Consider the following 4100-nt stretch of genomic DNA (forward strand, 5'->3'; position numbering starts at 1 on the left):
GAGACCCACCAGTCAGACACCCGGGAAGGAATAATCTGTAGTAACTCAGAGCCCTCCCCAGCTAGTGTCCCATCCCTAGGACTTTCGCAGGTCATTTTGGTCCAGCCCACACAGCTGGTCATGCCTGGACTCCCTACATATCAAGACTGAGGACATCACAACCCACAGACCATCCCCTGACTAGGGCAGTGCTCAGAGACCTTCCGGTACTGGGCATCAAGAAAGACCCTGATTCAACCACGAGGACTCAGGACTCCAATGAATTCCAGAGCCTGCTAAAAGACACCTGGACCCCACCCATGGGACAAGGAGTTGAGGACATGGTGACCTGCTGGCCCCCAAAAGGCTCCTCCCTCCCTCCACTGAGGCGGCCAAAACCCACCCCAAGGAGCTCTCCAGAGGGGTAAATGGCTTCCTCAGTCCTGAGGGCCTGCTGCAGAGCTGAGCACCAAGCACCGTAAGAACTGTCACCCTCCTTCATTTAACTGACGACGAACAGCCTCCTCAAACAGCAGGGGCCTGCCGTGCTCAGCCCCGCCAACCCATGGCCTCCAGCAGAGACCTGTGACTCCGACCCGGGCCCTTCCCGGCTGGAGAAAGAGTCGTGTGCAACTGGCCCCACTCCTGAGCGAACCAGCCAGCTCCTCATTTAGGGAGGGAATCCGCCCTCCATCCTTCACGCATGCACTGGGGCGACCCGCGCTGGAGAAACTCACCCTGGGCACGTCAGGCCTGGCCAGCTCTCGCCCGGCGTCAGACCTCCTGTTCCTGGGCAACCTCAGAGAGAAGCCAGCCAAAGGCCAGCTCCAGGCTCCTCTAACTGCAGCCAGCAGGAGGGACCCGGCACCACCTGGCTTCAGGCCCAGACACGGAACTGGAGCTGGTTTCGTGGCCCTGATGGCTGAGCTCCTCCGGTCAGTGGGGAGAGGGGCAGCCATCCGGTCTCAGCCCCCTGGGCCTCTCTGCAGCGATCCACACTGGGGGCCAGGAGCTTCTGCTGGCTCGCCTGAGAGGTGGCAGGGTCGATGGGAAGGTGCTGAAACAGTTTGAGTCCTTCCTGGAGGGACACCCCCAAGGAGCAGTGATGGGAAACTGCCCCTCCCGCCCAGCCCCCTCGCTTGTGGGGCTCCACCAGGGTCAGTTCTCTCTCTCCGGCCCTTTTCAACATCTACATGCAACCACCAGGTGAACGGGCCAGACGACATGGACCTTTTGGGGCCGGTAAGAAGAGTCTTGAGGGGGAAAAAAGGAACTTTGACCATCACCCCGGCTGGGGCAGCAGGACTGTTGCCGTGACCCCCAGCCTTGGTCCTCCACAGAGGATGCTTGGCCAGCATCGCTCCACTAGGGAGAACCTCAGCCTGATACATGTGAGATCCTGCTCCGAGTCCCTCCCTCGTGTGTCCGTTTCCGTCCCCCACTATCTTCCTGCTGGCTGATCTCTCTCTCGGCATTTCACCTGACCCTGAAATCAGCCATAGTGCCCGGCACCAGCACGGCTAAGTGAGATGTCCCCCAGCTCTGCTCGGCCTGCAAAGGACACTGACCCGGCCAGACCAATCAGATGATGTCCCTGGCCGGGGAGACAAGCTGGGGTCAACAGATGTCATGGCCAACCCTCCCGCCCAGGACACCTGTCCGTGACTGAGCAGCCACCTGGTATCTTGAAAACATCAGCCAAGCTGTATCCCCCCGGCTAGCCCATTTCCTCTCCCTCTCGCGTCTGTCTGTTGTGCTGAAAGCAGGAAGGTGGCTGTCCTTCCCAGAACTAACCCGTCCTCCCCAGCATGAAGGACTGTGGTGGAGGGGCAAACGCTACCTGGTATCCAACATAGGTTTGATTGTTTTACGTCACTGCTCAACTGCGGTTCCAGCTCTTTTTGTCTTGTTTCGATCCCCCCAGCCCCCCGTTTTGTGTGTTCTAATCAATGAATATCTAACCTTCGGCATGAGCGGCACGGTGCGTCTGCCAGGACACTCAGCCGGCTGTGGTCTCTGCGTAGCAAACCCCAAAGCGTGTCTCACAGTGTTCACTGTGGGACAGTTTCAGGGTCATGTGAACGCCTTGTGACTCTTTGGGCCCATCTGTTCCTTCTAAACAGTAGCATGTCTCCTCAGCAATGGTGGGCATATCCCACCTGTCCGCTGCTCCCTGCACCGGCCTCCTCGGGAATTTCACACCCGGTTGAAGGCCTCAGCCTTTCTCTTCAAGGCACTATATGGCCTGGGCCCAGGATGATTTAGTTGGGGATTGGTCCTGCTTTGAGGATCATTGGACTAGATGACCTCCTGAAGTCCCTTCCAACCCTGATATTCTATGATTCTATGATACCTAAAAGACTCAGTCTCCTGGAGGAAAACCATGGCCCAATGGAGCTCTCAACAATATGAGTGCCGCTCGTCTGTGGGGCAGACAGAACCATCTCTGGGGGAAGTCCCAGACCACAGAACAAAGTCCCCCAAGAACTAAGGGCCATCACAGACCTCACCACCTTCCCTACCGGATGCATTTCTTGGACCCGTCCCTTCTCTACCATACTCAAAGGGCAATAGTCTATTTAACAAAACAAAGGAAACCCTACCAAAACTAGACACTCCCGACCACATGCGTCTCCCTCTGGGCCTGGGGAGGGGATGAGGGAACCAAAGTGTGACAGATGTGTAGTCACAGTGCAGAATGCATGACCGCATGGCGCTCAGACTACACTGATGAGCACACCATTAAAACCCATGTAGATTAATAACATTGCTTATCAGATACCTTACAAAGCCCCTAGGTATAACCTGCTTCAGCTGGCTTGTTGCTTTAGGGGTATGAGTCTTGCTTTGGGTATATCCTAGATCAGCCTATTTCCCCTCCCCCATTTAAGTAGCACATAACCAGGGCTTGCCCTTCTCCCCCACCGGATAAAAAGGGAGTGGAAGTAATTGTACAAGGAGACAAAAAATATTTTGGCAGCTACTCCTGGAACGTTGGTGCCCAAACCAGGTCAGATGGGCTAAAAGCAACGGGGCCCAGCGGGCTGAAAGTTAGACGGAGCGGGTGATGTGCCGAGAAGGACTTAACATTGCTTTCGAGCTCCGCAGAGGTCTGCTGCAGGCCCGGGACAGCGTGGCGTGTGCATGTCACCCCACGGGGGGGATACGCCATCCTTCGCTGTGCAGGCTGGCTGGGGGCAGGCAAGTGCCTGAGGCTCAGTAGGAAGGGACGTGAGAAGCAGGGTGCTGGGTATGAGAAGCCTCCATGGCCAGCTGTAGAGAATCCTTGCTCAGCGGGTGCCATGAGGCTCAAGGCTTGTTTGTCAGGGCTGCAGCCACAGCTGGCAGTTCCCTTCTGCTCTGCAGACTCCCCAGGAAGGCGGGGTGAGGCAGCAGCCAGCCCCTGTCAGTGTAACCTGATTGCCAGGCTGCTGCTTTGCTGAGGTGGCACCTAGAGTAACAGCTGGAAAAAGTACTACAGGGTGGCTCGTTGGTCTAGGGGTATGATTCTCGCTTCGGGTGCGAGAGGTCCCGGGTTCAAATCCCGGATGAGCCCTGTTTTGCATTTTAGTGTGGGGAGGGTTTCCCAGAGAATTTCCTTGTGAGAAAACCCCCAGAGGCCAGTGATCCTGCCTGAATTGTTGGGTCCAGCCAGCCAGAGGCTATCAGGGACAAATCCTCCCCCCAGATCTTGCGGGTGCAAAGACACCACTTTGCTGGGTGCTGCCGCAGCAGGTCCGCATGTGTCCCGGTGGCAAAGTGGGAATTTCCTGCCATATGTTGGTGAAGGAGACCCATGGTGGCACTGACTTACTTGCCCAGCGATCGCTCCACACTTCCCGGGGCGGGGAAAGGGCTCAAACGCTGCTTTGGGGGCCGAGCAGGAGATGCGAGGGGGGGGGTGTCATGTGACTGTCTGGGTGGGATGAATGGGCTGGCCGAGACTGACCCAGATCAAGGGAGAGTCTGGAAAGACACTAGGAACCCCAAGGCTGGGAAATTCCAGCAAGCAGAAGGTGTGAGCTCAGCCTGGGTCTGCAGGAGAAGGACGATGGACCAGGAGGTGACACGGCTGGGATCATGGACGCCAGGTTTGTATAATTTTTGGTGGTGCCCAGAAT

General features: G+C 57.0%; 1 non-coding gene across 1 annotated transcript; it reads left to right on the forward strand.

Moving 5' to 3' along the window:
* Positions 1-3463: 3463 nt before the first annotated feature.
* TRNAP-CGG (transfer RNA proline (anticodon CGG)) lies at positions 3464-3535 on the forward strand. Its single transcript has one exon. It is a non-coding gene; the product is annotated as a tRNA-Pro (tRNA).
* The last annotated feature ends 565 nt before the right edge of the window (positions 3536-4100 follow it).

This window comes from Caretta caretta, chromosome 1, assembly GCF_965140235.1.
Source record: "Caretta caretta isolate rCarCar2 chromosome 1, rCarCar1.hap1, whole genome shotgun sequence".
In the NCBI taxonomy this organism is placed as follows: Eukaryota; Metazoa; Chordata; order Testudines; family Cheloniidae; genus Caretta; species Caretta caretta.